Source organism: Mycteria americana, chromosome 16, assembly GCF_035582795.1.
Source record: "Mycteria americana isolate JAX WOST 10 ecotype Jacksonville Zoo and Gardens chromosome 16, USCA_MyAme_1.0, whole genome shotgun sequence".
Lineage (NCBI taxonomy): Eukaryota > Metazoa > Chordata > Aves > Ciconiiformes > Ciconiidae > Mycteria > Mycteria americana.
The window spans coordinates 14836788-14853869 of record NC_134380.1 but is presented as its reverse complement, the minus strand read 5'-3'; positions in this window follow the sequence as shown (position 1 = coordinate 14853869).

Sequence of the window (17082 nt, the reverse complement as noted above, 5' to 3'; positions counted from 1 at the left end):
TTGGCACTTACCGCCCGACCGCAGGGGAGGAGCTGAAGGAGTCCCCAGGCAACAGGTCGGTGCGCGCTGGAGTCCGCTCAGGCCTCTTCTCCCTGTCGGATGCGGCAAGACGAGGCGGGCGAGGCTGTCAGCTCGGTCCCATCTGGGGTGTCAAAACTGTTATCCCACAAGCGTGAGGTCGTTTACCCGGTGTGCGGGACGCCAATATACACACAGGGCAGAGGTATTTTTATGGCATGTCTGCGCAGAGACGGGCGCTAGGCGGTAGCTCCACAGAGCTAGCACAAAGTTCGCTCATACAAGTACAGCATTGATACAGTCTAGCTATGCATATGCATAAGTAATTACACAAAGCAGTTTTCTATTGGTCTACATTTCTCTTATTTCAACTTCAAGCTACAGCGCGACTTTAACATGCTGCGCACGCTCAGAGGCGAGGGCTCTCTGCTTGGGCTGGTGTCTCCAGCTCGAGGGCTGTGACTTGTAGGATTATAAGGAGGATAGTTTGCGGGAGGGTGCTTCTTATCACACTCCTACTAGTTGTTTCGGATGGTTCCCAAAACATTTCCATTAGCTTACCTGGTTCTTCAGGATGTGCTTCTCTCCCAAGGACAGTAAGTCTTGTTTAGACGTTCCACTTCCCAGCCTCAATCCTCCTTATCAGTTTGACGTAAGCCCTGACCTTCCACCAGCTCCTGGTAGACGACACCGTCAGACTACAACACGACCGTTCTTTTATGCCCGTCAGTGGCTTCAGAATTAGGAACAGAAAGAACAGGACAAGCTAAACACCCACACAAGCCTCATATCCCTAAGAAATGATTCAAAAAACCCAAACGACCCCCATTTGAGATTGCGTTGGCTTAGGGACTGCCTCCTTCAAGTGCCAGAGCGGACCGGTGGAATCAGGCACAGAATTCAGCTGCCTACCAGGAGACAGCCCTTGTCCTCGCAAGGCAAATTTTTCAAAACATCGTGCTATTTTCCCATGTTATCAACTACAGCGGGCTTGCCCTACCAGCACGAGTTGAGGACATCTTCCTGTGGGTTCATTTGACACTACAGTCAGTTTTGAGCAGGTACAAGCAACCAAGCGCGAGATAGAAAGTCAGCTAAGATACCGGCTGCCGTACAAATTGTGTTCAAGATCGTGCCTGCGGGAATGGCACAAAGCCCACGATGACTGAACAACTATGTCGGAGGCCCTACGGCAAACAGCGCCGACGTTTCGTGAAGCTCTCTTCCTGTCAAGAAAAGGACCTTTTATGCAGTATCTCTACTGGAATTCAGGCTGCTTCCTACACATTCTGGCAAGTTAGCTTTCACAGAAACCCCGAGAACTTCCAACACCAAGCAACATTTGTAATTCTTGCTCTCTACCTACGGGGAATTTCAGCCAATCAGAACACCACTTAAAGCAAAATTCTGGGTCTGTTTCACGCCAATCAAATAGCTAAGCCATGGACAGGGGTCTGTAGAAAGACGACGACTTTCAAAGATAAAGATAAGGAGAGTACTCACTTTTCTGAAATGTCTTCCAGTCGTTCCATTGATTTAGCAGCCCAACCCAGCCGTCGAAATTCTGGTGCAACAGAGAGAGCAGCAGCACGTCCACGCCACTCTCCCCTAGCCACAGAGCCTTCCGCTTTGCCCATTCCTGCCAACAGCCAGAGCATCGGCACCGTAGCACCTTGGCAATAACGCACCTCCCATAGCTACGCACCTTCACAAAAGAACCGAGCAGGGTGTAAACAAACATTGCAATGCTTGCGGTAAAGGCTCAAACAGGGATGCCTATGTTATCACCCTGAGATTCAACAACCACTAAAAATGTCATTTTGCTGCAGTATTACAGGAGTTCATTGACTAGTGTCAAAAACATTTTGTTGAAAATTCATTGTTTGAAGCAGGACTTCCCAATGCAAATGTTAAGTAATTCTCGTGAGCCTTTAACTGAGCGGAATGCAGGATCTGACTAAAATAATGGCGGATACAGCAGGGCCAGCCCCATCCTCAGCCCTTTTTAAACCCTGGGCCCAGCCCCATCCTCACCTCATGGGTCACAGCTGGAGCCCACGCCATGGGGAACAGGGGGCCAATTACCCCAAGCCTCACAAGCCAGACACAGCCAGCAACCTGGCACAGGCATGGGCACACACCACCACCAAGCTGGTGCTGCCACGGGCAGATGCTGCCGCCAAGCTGGCACCGGCCTGGCAGACTTTAGTTTACAGCCCAAAGCCGAGGTTGGCCTCTAAACAAGAGAGCTCGTGAAAGCATCCTTACAGGATGCCGGTCCAGTGGTGTCCATGATAGCGCTCATAGACAACTAATAGACAGCTCCCCTGTCCGGGACCACGTTTTGCATGTCCCAGGCCCTCCCCGCACCCATGCTGAAAATCAAACAGAACAATTAAGGACTCTGCTTCATCGCCTCAGCCTCCAAAAGAAGCTTCCTTCCTCTGCTAACGCTCGACACAGATATCCCCATGCTGTTCCCTGAATGCAGGCTGGCCTTGGGTGCCTGTACTGCCAAAGGAAGAGAAAAAGATCATGCTCTTGTCACGTGCTCCATCATCCTCTTGTTCGTCAAGAAAACAGAAGAAAGCTACCATCCCCATTGCTACATAGGAGAAATTGGTGCGGGGGACGGCTGAGCCCATCCCCAGAAATGGAACACTCTGCTATGACCCTGCTTTGCCTTTTGGCGACAGCGCCCGCCATCCGTGTGCCCCAAACAGGCGAGGTCCCGTTCAGGCTGGCATCCGCCACAAAGAGGAGGGGTCCCCTGCGGGCTGAACAGAGTCAACTGAACAGAGTCTTCAGAAGAACTTAGCCGTGCATTCAGTTTACAAGTAAATGCCACCCAAGCAACGGGAGGGGGCATTCTGGCCTCTAAAGGAATTCAGGAGTTAATTTAGTGTTTCCAATGGAACATTCCATAGGTTGTAAAAACAGCCTTAAAGTCTTCTTCCCTCTTGCACCAACAACGCTTCTTTTACTTCTACTTAAGGGTCCCCTACAACTACTTACTACAGCATGTGTGGCTCCACTATCAATGAAAAATACAAAAATCTCTTCTTTCATTCCCCAGCTTGACTGGAACCAGAGGATCGTCTGGGGAAATTTTAAGAGATTCCTCCGGCCCCCTTCAGTCCAACCCAATCTCCGGCATGACTCCAACGGCTGCTTCTGTCTCTCTTTCCCCATTACTCAGACGGCATGGACAATTTTTTTCCAACGGCCCTCTTGCTTACAATTTGCACGCCGATTCATTCCCAGGGGAATGTCATAACCATTTCTACTATTATTTCTACAGCCCCTTCCTCACCCACAAAATTCACCTCCAGTATTTTCTCTCCCTTTTTCCTGGTCTTCCCTCAAGGCAGCCAACAAAGAAGCTTGCAGCGTTACTCGTCCCCGCTTCTCCTTCTCTTCTATTTCCTCCCGATTATTACGTACCTTAGATGCCATTGAGAAGAACTGTGAGATTGTCATGCCATCCTCGCCCCCTACCTTTTGTCATCTCTTTCTTATATCTGCTGCTGCTGCTTGACCAATAAACAGCGTGTTAAATAACTTTGAATTGCTATCACCTTACGGATCCAGATCTGTCCGTTTTCGAGCTACTTCACACAATCTCTCAGAGAAGGCTGACGGGGTTTCCTTATGCCCCTGCCTTACTTCAGATAGTTTACATAAATTCTTAGGCTTTTGCACTCCGTGTTGAATCCCGTACAAAATTCACTTCTGATATTCCTTTACCCTCTCTAATCCCTCACACTTGTGTGTCTGGATCCCACTCCGGATCCTCTTTCGGGAGGTACATATTGGTATTAGGCACCCCCCCGCCTTGTTGGATCAGTCCCTCTCTAGCCTTCTCTAAAATTGTTCTCCTCTCCTCAGTGGGAAACAAATATTCTAGGAGAGCCTGTACATCTCCCCGGTTAGGACTAGGAGTCGTGATTAACAGTACTATACATTCCTTCTGGATTGTTTCCATAGGATCCCACTGCCCGTTTGCAGTTTAATAAATCACAAGCAGTAAAAGGGACGTGTACGGATACCGGTGCTCCTTCAGGCCCTGCAGCCTGTCTGAGGGGAGCTCAAACTATCGGTTTCTCTCCCCTTGTTCTTTTAGAGATAGCACTCACAACTCCATCACCACTTGAGCTATCAGATTTGGGCTGTTTGGGGGGAGCTACCGACAGCTGAATATCCTCTTCCGAATTTTCCCATTCAATACAACGAGGTTTTCCCTTTTTCTCTTTTAACACATATATTCCAATCTGATGTTTAGAATCCACTAAACCACCTTTCTTCCTAATATCCCAATCGCGCCTTAACGAAAAAAGCATATCCACAGAAGGCATTTCATCCCATTTTTCAGTTCCCCGACAACACAACATTAATTCCGATATAGTGTTATGTTTCAAGGATCCATTCTCAGGCCATTTCTCACCATCTTCCCATGGATATTGTGCCCACCGTTGATTACAATATCGTTTGAGCCGATTTTTAGTCATGGCATCTCCCCCAAATTTCTTGCAATGCTTCAGGATGCATCCTAGAGGAGAGCAAAGGGCTGCCTCCTGGGAAGCAGCAGCACCCATACCGGTACCGAAAAACCCAGTATTTCCACACAAACCAGAACGAGGGACGTCTCCCTTCGTTACTCAGAACAGGACAGCGTGGAGAAACAAACAGAACTACGCTACTGCCACCTGTCTTTCCTGGTGCGTCTTATGCAGAGCCCAGAACAGAACAGAGGCCGCCTGCTTCCCGAGACGTCTTGCCCCTACCCCCTTTTCTCCTAGCCCCAAAAAATACCTCTTGTCAGGAACGTTGCACCGTTTTGGCACTTACCGCCCGACCGCAGGGGAGGAGCTGAAGGAGTCCCCAGGCAACAGGTCGGTGCGCGCTGGAGTCCGCTCAGGCCTCTTCTCCCTGTCGGATGCGGCAAGACGAGGCGGGCGAGGCTGTCAGCTCGGTCCCATCTGGGGTGTCAAAACTGTTATCCCACAAGCATGAGGTCGTTTACCCGGTGTGCGGGACGCCAATATACACACAGGGCAGAGGTATTTTTATGGCATGTCTGCGCAGAGACGGGCGCTAGGCGGTAGCTCCACAGAGCTAGCACAAAGTTCGCTCATACAAGTACAGCATTGATACAGTCTAGCTATGCATATGCATAAGTAATTACACAAAGCAGTTTTCTATTGGTCTACATTTCTCTTATTTCAACTTCAAGCTACAGCGCGACTTTAACATGCTGCGCACGCTCAGAGGCGAGGGCTCTCTGCTTGGGCTGGTGTCTCCAGCTCGAGGGCTGTGACTTGTAGGATTATAAGGAGGATAGTTTGCGGGAGGGTGCTTCTTATCACACTCCTACTAGTTGTTTCGGATGGTTCCCAAAACATTTCCATTAGCTTACCTGGTTCTTCAGGATGTGCTTCTCTCCCAAGGACAGTAAGTCTTGTTTAGACGTTCCACTTCCCAGCCTCAATCCTCCTTATCAGTTTGACGTAAGCCCTGACCTTCCACCAGCTCCTGGTAGACGACACCGTCAGACTACAACACGACCGTTCTTTTATGCCCGTCAGTGGCTTCAGAATTAGGAACAGAAAGAACAGGACAAGCTAAACACCCACACAAGCCTCATATCCCTAAGAAATGATTCAAAAAACCCAAACGACCCCCATTTGAGATTGCGTTGGCTTAGGGACTGCCTCCTTCAAGTGCCAGAGCGGACCGGTGGAATCAGGCACAGAATTCAGCTGCCTACCAGGAGACAGCCCTTGTCCTCGCAAGGCAAATTTTTCAAAACATCGTGCTATTTTCCCATGTTATCAACTACAGCGGGCTTGCCCTACCAGCACGAGTTGAGGACATCTTCCTGTGGGTTCATTTGACACTACAGTCAGTTTTGAGCAGGTACAAGCAACCAAGCGCGAGATAGAAAGTCAGCTAAGATACCGGCTGCCGTACAAATTGTGTTCAAGATCGTGCCTGCGGGAATGGCACAAAGCCCACGATGACTGAACAACTATGTCGGAGGCCCTACGGCAAACAGCGCCGACGTTTCGTGAAGCTCTCTTCCTGTCAAGAAAAGGACCTTTTATGCAGTATCTCTACTGGAATTCAGGCTGCTTCCTACACATTCTGGCAAGTTAGCTTTCACAGAAACCCCGAGAACTTCCAACACCAAGCAACATTTGTAATTCTTGCTCTCTACCTACGGGGAATTTCAGCCAATCAGAACACCACTTAAAGCAAAATTCTGGGTCTGTTTCACGCCAATCAAATAGCTAAGCCATGGACAGGGGTCTGTAGAAAGACGACGACTTTCAAAGATAAAGATAAGGAGAGTACTCACTTTTCTGAAATGTCTTCCAGTCGTTCCATTGATTTAGCAGCCCAACCCAGCCGTCGAAATTCTGGTGCAACAGAGAGAGCAGCAGCACGTCCACGCCACTCTCCCCTAGCCACAGAGCCTTCCGCTTTGCCCATTCCTGCCAACAGCCAGAGCATCGGCGCCGTAGCACCTTGGCAATAACGCACCTCCCATAGCTACGCACCTTCACAAAAGAACCGAGCAGGGTGTAAACAAACATTGCAATGCTTGCGGTAAAGGCTCAAACAGGGATGCCTATGTTATCACTCTGAGATTCAACAACCACTAAAAATGTCATTTTGCTGCAGTATTACAGGAGTTCATTGACTAGTGTCAAAAACATTTTGTTGAAAATTCATTGTTTGAAGCAGGACTTCCCAATGCAAATGTTAAGTAATTCTCGTGAGCCTTTAACTGAGCGGAATGCAGGATCTGACTAAAATAATGGCGGATACAGCAGGGCCAGCCCCATCCTCAGCCCTTTTTAAACCCTGGGCCCAGCCCCATCCTCACCTCATGGGTCACAGCTGGAGCCCACGCCATGGGGAACAGGGGGCCAATTACCCCAAGCCTCACAAGCCAGACACAGCCAGCAACCTGGCACAGGCATGGGCACACACCACCACCAAGCTGGTGCTGCCACGGGCAGATGCTGCCGCCAAGCTGGCACCGGCCTGGCAGACTTTAGTTTACAACCCAAAGCCGAGGTTGGCCTCTAAACAAGAGAACACGTGAAAGCATCCTTACAGGATGCCAGTCCACTGGTGTCCATGATAGCGCTCATAGACAACTAATAGACAGCTCCCCTGTCCGGGACCACGTTTTGCATGTCCCAGGCCCTCCCCGCACCCATGCTGAAAATCAAACAGAACAATTAAGGACTCTGCTTCATCGCCTCAGCCTCCAAAAGAAGCTTCCTTCCTCTGCTAACGCTCGACACAGATATCCCCATGCTGTTCCCTGAATGCAGGCTGGCCTTGGGTGCCTGTACTGCCAAAGGAAGAGAAAAACATCATGCTCTTGTCACGTGCTCCATCATCCTCTTGTTCGTCAAGAAAACAGAAGAAAGCTACCATCCCCATTGCTACATAGGAGAAATTGGTGCGGGGGACGGCTGAGCCCATCCCCAGAAATGGAACACTCTGCTATGACCCTGCTTTGCCTTTTGGCGACAGCGCCCGCCATCGGTGTGCCCCAAGCAGGCGAGGTCCCGTTCAGGCTGGCATCCGCCACAAAGAGGAGAGGTCCCCTGCGGGCTGAACAGAGTCAACTGAACAGAGTCTTCAGAAGAACTTAGCCGTGCATTCAGTTTACAAGTAAATCCCACCCAAGCAACGGGAGGGGGCATTCTGGCCTCTAAAGGAATTCAGGAGTTAATTTAGTGTTTCCAATGGAACATTCCATAGGTTGTAAAAACAGCCTTAAAGTCTTCTTCCCTCTTGCACCAACAACGCTTCTTTTACTTCTACTTAAGGGTCCCCTACAACTACTTACTACAGCATGTGTGGCTCCACTATCAATGAAAAATACAAAAATCTCCTATTTCCTTCCCCAGCTTGACTGGAACCAGAGGATCGTCTGGGGAAATTTTAAGAGATTCCTCCGGCCCCCTTCAGTCCAACCCAATCTCCGGCATGACTCCAACGGCTTCTTCTGTCTCTCTTTCCCCATTACTCAGACGGCATGGACAATTTTTTTCCAACGGCCCTCTTGCTTACAATTTGCACGCCGATTCATTCCCAGGGGAATGTCATAACCATTTCTACTATTATTTCTACAGCCCCTTCCTCACCCACAAAATTCACCTCCAGTATTTTCTCTCCCTTTTTCCTGGTCTTCCCTCAAGGCAGCCAACAAAGAAGCTTGCAGCGTTACTCGTCCCCGCTTCTCCTTCTCTTCTATTTCCTCCCGATTATTACGTACCTTAGATGCCATTGAGAAGAACTGTGAGATTGTCATGCCATCCTCGCCCCCTACCTTTTGTCATCTCTTTCTTATATCTGCTGCTGCTGCTTGACCAATAAACAGCGTGTTAAATAACTTTGAATTGCTATCACCTTACGGATCCAGATCTGTCCATTTTCGAGCTACTTCACACAATCTCTCAGAGAAGGCTGACGGGGTTTCCTTATGCCCCTGCCTTACTTCAGATAGTTTACATAAATTCTTAGGCTTTTGCACTCCGTGTTGAATCCCGTACAAAATTCACTTCTGATATTCCTTTACCCTCTCTAATCCCTCACACTTGTGTGTCTGGATCCCACTCCGGATCCTCTTTCGGGAGGTACATATTGGTATTAGGCACCCCCCCGCCTTGTTGGATCAGTCCCTCTCTAGCCTTCTCTAAAATTGTTCTCCTCTCCTCAGTGGGAAACAAATATTCTAGGAGAGCCTGTACATCTCCCCGGTTAGGACTAGGAGTCGTGATTAACAGTACTATACATTCCTTCTGGATTGTTTCCATAGGATCCCACTGCCCGTTTGCAGTTTAATAAATCACAAGCAGTAAAAGGGACGTGTACGGATACCGGTGCTCCTTCAGGCCCTACAGCCTGTCTGAGGGGAGCTCAAACTATCGGTTTCTCTCCCCTTGTTCTTTTAGAGATAGCACTCACAACTCCATCACCACTTGAGCTATCAGATTTGGGCTGTTTGGGGGGAGCTACCGACAGCTGAATATCCTCTTCCGAATTTTCCCATTCAATACAACGAGGTTTTCCCTTTTTCTCTTTTAACACATATATTCCAATCTGATGTTTAGAATCCACTAAACCACCTTTCTTCCTAATATCCCAATCGCGCCTTAACGAAAAAAGCATATCCACAGAAGGCATTTCATCCCATTTTTCAGTTCCCCGACAACACAACATTAATTCCGATATAGTGTTATGTTTCAAGGATCCATTCTCAGGCCATTTCTCACCATCTTCCCATGGATATTGTGCCCACCGTTGATTACAATATCGTTTGAGCCGATTTTTAGTCATGGCATCTCCCCCAAATTTCTTGCAATGCTTCAGGATGCATCCTAGAGGAGAGCAAAGGGCTGCCTCCTGGGAAGCAGCAGCACCCATACCGGTACCGAAAAACCCAGTATTTCCACACAAACCAGAACGAGGGACGTCTCCCTTCGTTACTCAGAACAGGACAGCGTGGAGAAACAAACAGAACTACGCTACTGCCACCTGTCTTTCCTGGTGCGTCTTATGCAGAGCCCAGAACAGAACAGAGGCCGCCTGCTTCCCGAGACGTCTTGCCCCTACCCCCTTTTCTCCTAGCCCCAAAAAATACCTCTTGTCAGGAACGTTGCACCGTTTTGGCACTTACCGCCCGACCGCAGGGGAGGAGCTGAAGGAGTCCCCAGGCAACAGGTCGGTGCGCGCTGGAGTCCGCTCAGGCCTCTTCTCCCTGTCGGATGCGGCAAGACGAGGCGGGCGAGGCTGTCAGCTCGGTCCCATCTGGGGTGTCAAAACTGTTATCCCACAAGCGTGAGGTCGTTTACCCGGTGTGCGGGACGCCAATATACACACAGGGCAGAGGTATTTTTATGGCATGTCTGCGCAGAGACGGGCGCTAGGCGGTAGCTCCACAGAGCTAGCACAAAGTTCGCTCATACAAGTACAGCATTGATACAGTCTAGCTATGCATATGCATAAGTAATTACACAAAGCAGTTTTCTATTGGTCTACATTTCTCTTATTTCAACTTCAAGCTACAGCGCGACTTTAACATGCTGCGCACGCTCAGAGGCGAGGGCTCTCTGCTTGGGCTGGTGTCTCCAGCTCGAGGGCTGTGACTTGTAGGATTATAAGGAGGATAGTTTGCGGGAGGGTGCTTCTTATCACACTCCTACTAGTTGTTTCGGATGGTTCCCAAAACATTTCCATTAGCTTACCTGGTTCTTCAGGATGTGCTTCTCTCCCAAGGACAGTAAGTCTTGTTTAGACGTTCCACTTCCCAGCCTCAATCCTCCTTATCAGTTTGACGTAAGCCCTGACCTTCCACCAGCTCCTGGTAGACGACACCGTCAGACTACAACACGACCGTTCTTTTATGCCCGTCAGTGGCTTCAGAATTAGGAACAGAAAGAACAGGACAAGCTAAACACCCACACAAGCCTCATATCCCTAAGAAATGATTCAAAAAACCCAAACGACCCCCATTTGAGATTGCGTTGGCTTAGGGACTGCCTCCTTCAAGTGCCAGAGCGGACCGGTGGAATCAGGCACAGAATTCAGCTGCCTACCAGGAGACAGCCCTTGTCCTCGCAAGGCAAATTTTTCAAAACATCGTGCTATTTTCCCATGTTATCAACTACAGCGGGCTTGCCCTACCAGCACGAGTTGAGGACATCTTCCTGTGGGTTCATTTGACACTACAGTCAGTTTTGAGCAGGTACAAGCAACCAAGCGCGAGATAGAAAGTCAGCTAAGATACCGGCTGCCGTACAAATTGTGTTCAAGATCGTGCCTGCGGGAATGGCACAAAGCCCACGATGACTGAACAACTATGTCGGAGGCCCTACGGCAAACAGCGCCGACGTTTCGTGAAGCTCTCTTCCTGTCAAGAAAAGGACCTTTTATGCAGTATCTCTACTGGAATTCAGGCTGCTTCCTACACATTCTGGCAAGTTAGCTTTCACAGAAACCCCGAGAACTTCCAACACCAAGCAACATTTGTAATTCTTGCTCTCTACCTACGGGGAATTTCAGCCAATCAGAACACCACTTAAAGCAAAATTCTGGGTCTGTTTCACGCCAATCAAATAGCTAAGCCATGGACAGGGGTCTGTAGAAAGACGACGACTTTCAAAGATAAAGATAAGGAGAGTACTCACTTTTCTGAAATGTCTTCCAGTCGTTCCATTGATTTAGCAGCCCAACCCAGCCGTCGAAATTCTGGTGCAACAGAGAGAGCAGCAGCACGTCCACGCCACTCTCCCCTAGCCACAGAGCCTTCCGCTTTGCCCATTCCTGCCAACAGCCAGAGCATCGGCGCCGTAGCACCTTGGCAATAACGCACCTCCCATAGCTACGCACCTTCACAAAAGAACCGAGCAGGGTGTAAACAAACATTGCAATGCTTGCGGTAAAGGCTCAAACAGGGATGCCTATGTTATCACTCTGAGATTCAACAACCACTAAAAATGTCATTTTGCTGCAGTATTACAGGAGTTCATTGACTAGTGTCAAAAACATTTTGTTGAAAATTCATTGTTTGAAGCAGGACTTCCCAATGCAAATGTTAAGTAATTCTCGTGAGCCTTTAACTGAGCGGAATGCAGGATCTGACTAAAATAATGGCGGATACAGCAGGGCCAGCCCCATCCTCAGCCCTTTTTAAACCCTGGGCCCAGCCCCATCCTCACCTCATGGGTCACAGCTGGAGCCCACGCCATGGGGAACAGGGGGCCAATTACCCCAAGCCTCACAAGCCAGACACAGCCAGCAACCTGGCACAGGCATGGGCACACACCACCACCAAGCTGGTGCTGCCACGGGCAGATGCTGCCGCCAAGCTGGCACCGGCCTGGCAGACTTTAGTTTACAGCCCAAAGCCGAGGTTGGCCTCTAAACAAGAGAGCTCGTGAAAGCATCCTTACAGGATGCCAGTCCACTGGTGTCCATGATAGCGCTCATAGACAACTAATAGACAGCTCCCCTGTCCGGGACCACGTTTTGCATGTCCCAGGCCCTCCCCGCACCCATGCTGAAAATCAAACAGAACAATTAAGGACTCTGCTTCATCGCCTCAGCCTCCAAAAGAAGCTTCCTTCCTCTGCTAACGCTCGACACAGATATCCCCATGCTGTTCCCTGAATGCAGGCTGGCCTTGGGTGCCTGTACTGCCAAAGGAAGAGAAAAAGATCATGCTCTTGTCACGTGCTCCATCATCCTCTTGTTCGTCAAGAAAACAGAAGAAAGCTACCATCCCCATTGCTACATAGGAGAAATTGGTGCGGGGGACGGCTGAGCCCATCCCCAGAAATGGAACACTCTGCTATGACCCTGCTTTGCCTTTTGGCGACAGCGCCCGCCATCCGTGTGCCCCAAACAGGCGAGGTCCCGTTCAGGCTGGCATCCGCCACAAAGAGGAGGGGTCCCCTGCGGGCTGAACAGAGTCAACTGAACAGAGTCTTCAGAAGAACTTAGCCGTGCATTCAGTTTACAAGTAAATGCCACCCAAGCAACGGGAGGGGGCATTCTGGCCTCTAAAGGAATTCAGGAGTTAATTTAGTGTTTCCAATGGAACATTCCATAGGTTGTAAAAACAGCCTTAAAGTCTTCTTCCCTCTTGCACCAACAACGCTTCTTTTACTTCTACTTAAGGGTCCCCTACAACTACTTACTACAGCATGTGTGGCTCCACTATCAATGAAAAATACAAAAATCTCTTCTTTCATTCCCCAGCTTGACTGGAACCAGAGGATCGTCTGGGGAAATTTTAAGAGATTCCTCCGGCCCCCTTCAGTCCAACCCAATCTCCGGCATGACTCCAACGGCTGCTTCTGTCTCTCTTTCCCCATTACTCAGACGGCATGGACAATTTTTTTCCAACGGCCCTCTTGCTTACAATTTGCACGCCGATTCATTCCCAGGGGAATGTCATAACCATTTCTACTATTATTTCTACAGCCCCTTCCTCACCCACAAAATTCACCTCCAGTATTTTCTCTCCCTTTTTCCTGGTCTTCCCTCAAGGCAGCCAACAAAGAAGCTTGCAGCGTTACTCGTCCCCGCTTCTCCTTCTCTTCTATTTCCTCCCGATTATTACGTACCTTAGATGCCATTGAGAAGAACTGTGAGATTGTCATGCCATCCTCGCCCCCTACCTTTTGTCATCTCTTTCTTATATCTGCTGCTGCTGCTTGACCAATAAACAGCGTGTTAAATAACTTTGAATTGCTATCACCTTACGGATCCAGATCTGTCCGTTTTCGAGCTACTTCACACAATCTCTCAGAGAAGGCTGACGGGGTTTCCTTATGCCCCTGCCTTACTTCAGATAGTTTACATAAATTCTTAGGCTTTTGCACTCCGTGTTGAATCCCGTACAAAATTCACTTCTGATATTCCTTTACCCTCTCTAATCCCTCACACTTGTGTGTCTGGATCCCACTCCGGATCCTCTTTCGGGAGGTACATATTGGTATTAGGCACCCCCCCGCCTTGTTGGATCAGTCCCTCTCTAGCCTTCTCTAAAATTGTTCTCCTCTCCTCAGTGGGAAACAAATATTCTAGGAGAGCCTGTACATCTCCCCGGTTAGGACTAGGAGTCGTGATTAACAGTACTATACATTCCTTCTGGATTGTTTCCATAGGATCCCACTGCCCGTTTGCAGTTTAATAAATCACAAGCAGTAAAAGGGACGTGTACGGATACCGGTGCTCCTTCAGGCCCTGCAGCCTGTCTGAGGGGAGCTCAAACTATCGGTTTCTCTCCCCTTGTTCTTTTAGAGATAGCACTCACAACTCCATCACCACTTGAGCTATCAGATTTGGGCTGTTTGGGGGGAGCTACCGACAGCTGAATATCCTCTTCCGAATTTTCCCATTCAATACAACGAGGTTTTCCCTTTTTCTCTTTTAACACATATATTCCAATCTGATGTTTAGAATCCACTAAACCACCTTTCTTCCTAATATCCCAATCGCGCCTTAACGAAAAAAGCATATCCACAGAAGGCATTTCATCCCATTTTTCAGTTCCCCGACAACACAACATTAATTCCGATATAGTGTTATGTTTCAAGGATCCATTCTCAGGCCATTTCTCACCATCTTCCCATGGATATTGTGCCCACCGTTGATTACAATATCGTTTGAGCCGATTTTTAGTCATGGCATCTCCCCCAAATTTCTTGCAATGCTTCAGGATGCATCCTAGAGGAGAGCAAAGGGCTGCCTCCTGGGAAGCAGCAGCACCCATACCGGTACCGAAAAACCCAGTATTTCCACACAAACCAGAACGAGGGACGTCTCCCTTCGTTACTCAGAACAGGACAGCGTGGAGAAACAAACAGAACTACGCTACTGCCACCTGTCTTTCCTGGTGCGTCTTATGCAGAGCCCAGAACAGAACAGAGGCCGCCTGCTTCCCGAGACGTCTTGCCCCTACCCCCTTTTCTCCTAGCCCCAAAAAATACCTCTTGTCAGGAACGTTGCACCGTTTTGGCACTTACCGCCCGACCGCAGGGGAGGAGCTGAAGGAGTCCCCAGGCAACAGGTCGGTGCGCGCTGGAGTCCGCTCAGGCCTCTTCTCCCTGTCGGATGCGGCAAGACGAGGCGGGCGAGGCTGTCAGCTCGGTCCCATCTGGGGTGTCAAAACTGTTATCCCACAAGCGTGAGGTCGTTTACCCGGTGTGCGGGACGCCAATATACACACAGGGCAGAGGTATTTTTATGGCATGTCTGCGCAGAGACGGGCGCTAGGCGGTAGCTCCACAGAGCTAGCACAAAGTTCGCTCATACAAGTACAGCATTGATACAGTCTAGCTATGCATATGCATAAGTAATTACACAAAGCAGTTTTCTATTGGTCTACATTTCTCTTATTTCAACTTCAAGCTACAGCGCGACTTTAACATGCTGCGCACGCTCAGAGGCGAGGGCTCTCTGCTTGGGCTGGTGTCTCCAGCTCGAGGGCTGTGACTTGTAGGATTATAAGGAGGATAGTTTGCGGGAGGGTGCTTCTTATCACACTCCTACTAGTTGTTTCGGATGGTTCCCAAAACATTTCCATTAGCTTACCTGGTTCTTCAGGATGTGCTTCTCTCCCAAGGACAGTAAGTCTTGTTTAGACGTTCCACTTCCCAGCCTCAATCCTCCTTATCAGTTTGACGTAAGCCCTGACCTTCCACCAGCTCCTGGTAGACGACACCGTCAGACTACAACACGACCGTTCTTTTATGCCCGTCAGTGGCTTCAGAATTAGGAACAGAAAGAACAGGACAAGCTAAACACCCACACAAGCCTCATATCCCTAAGAAATGATTCAAAAAACCCAAACGACCCCCATTTGAGATTGCGTTGGCTTAGGGACTGCCTCCTTCAAGTGCCAGAGCGGACCGGTGGAATCAGGCACAGAATTCAGCTGCCTACCAGGAGACAGCCCTTGTCCTCGCAAGGCAAATTTTTCAAAACATCGTGCTATTTTCCCATGTTATCAACTACAGCGGGCTTGCCCTACCAGCACGAGTTGAGGACATCTTCCTGTGGGTTCATTTGACACTACAGTCAGTTTTGAGCAGGTACAAGCAACCAAGCGCGAGATAGAAAGTCAGCTAAGATACCGGCTGCCGTACAAATTGTGTTCAAGATCGTGCCTGCGGGAATGGCACAAAGCCCACGATGACTGAACAACTATGTCGGAGGCCCTACGGCAAACAGCGCCGACGTTTCGTGAAGCTCTCTTCCTGTCAAGAAAAGGACCTTTTATGCAGTATCTCTACTGGAATTCAGGCTGCTTCCTACACATTCTGGCAAGTTAGCTTTCACAGAAACCCCGAGAACTTCCAACACCAAGCAACATTTGTAATTCTTGCTCTCTACCTACGGGGAATTTCAGCCAATCAGAACACCACTTAAAGCAAAATTCTGGGTCTGTTTCACGCCAATCAAATAGCTAAGCCATGGACAGGGGTCTGTAGAAAGACGACGACTTTCAAAGATAAAGATAAGGAGAGTACTCACTTTTCTGAAATGTCTTCCAGTCGTTCCATTGATTTAGCAGCCCAACCCAGCCGTCGAAATTCTGGTGCAACAGAGAGAGCAGCAGCACGTCCACGCCACTCTCCCCTAGCCACAGAGCCTTCCGCTTTGCCCATTCCTGCCAACAGCCAGAGCATCGGCGCCGTAGCACCTTGGCAATAACGCACCTCCCATAGCTACGCACCTTCACAAAAGAACCGAGCAGGGTGTAAACAAACATTGCAATGCTTGCGGTAAAGGCTCAAACAGGGATGCCTATGTTATCACTCTGAGATTCAACAACCACTAAAAATGTCATTTTGCTGCAGTATTACAGGAGTTCATTGACTAGTGTCAAAAACATTTTGTTGAAAATTCATTGTTTGAAGCAGGACTTCCCAATGCAAATGTTAAGTAATTCTCGTGAGCCTTTAACTGAGCGGAATGCAGGATCTGACTAAAATAATGGCGGATACAGCAGGGCCAGCCCCATCCTCAGCCCTTTTTAAACCCTGGGCCCAGCCCCATCCTCACCTCATGGGTCACAGCTGGAGCCCACGCCATGGGGAACAGGGGGCCAATTACCCCAAGCCTCACAAGCCAGACACAGCCAGCAACCTGGCACAGGCATGGGCACACACCACCACCAAGCTGGTGCTGCCACGGGCAGATGCTGCCGCCAAGCTGGCACCGGCCTGGCAGACTTTAGTTTACAACCCAAAGCCGAGGTTGGCCTCTAAACAAGAGAACACGTGAAAGCATCCTTACAGGATGCCAGTCCACTGGTGTCCATGATAGCGCTCATAGACAACTAATAGACAGCTCCCCTGTCCGGGACCACGTTTTGCATGTCCCAGGCCCTCCCCGCACCCATGCTGAAAATCAAACAGAACAATTAAGGACTCTGCTTCATCGCCTCAGCCTCCAAAAGAAGCTTCCTTCCTCTGCTAACGCTCGACACAGATATCCCCATGCTGTTCCCTGAATGCAGGCTGGCCT